Source organism: Rhipicephalus sanguineus, chromosome 5 (assembly GCF_013339695.2).
Source record: "Rhipicephalus sanguineus isolate Rsan-2018 chromosome 5, BIME_Rsan_1.4, whole genome shotgun sequence".
Lineage (NCBI taxonomy): Eukaryota > Metazoa > Arthropoda > Arachnida > Ixodida > Ixodidae > Rhipicephalus > Rhipicephalus sanguineus.
The window spans coordinates 1,147,872-1,148,201 of NC_051180.1; positions in this window are offsets into that span (position 1 = coordinate 1,147,872).

The following is a 330-nucleotide window of genomic DNA, read 5'->3' on the forward strand; positions in this document are numbered from 1 at the left end:
GTCCCTGCAGCGGAGGAGCGCCGATTAAATTTTTCTGACCATGGAAGTAAAGTCTAACAGTTTTTCGGTAACGGTAACGTTAACATGTTGTTTTTTAAAGGTAACGTAGGGCGGTAACGCGTTACTTTTTGTTAGCGTAACGAGTAACGTATTCAGTTACTTTTCTTTCGGTTATGCCTACAACGCTTAATACATAATCCCAATAGTGTGAGATGCAGCCACAGGTTACTCCGAGACCTTTTGTGCTAGCCAGGAGAGGAGAGGAGGTGTCCACAAGACAGCATGCCCTAAAAATGGAGAGCAGGGACCTACTTGTGCTCCATTTTTAGA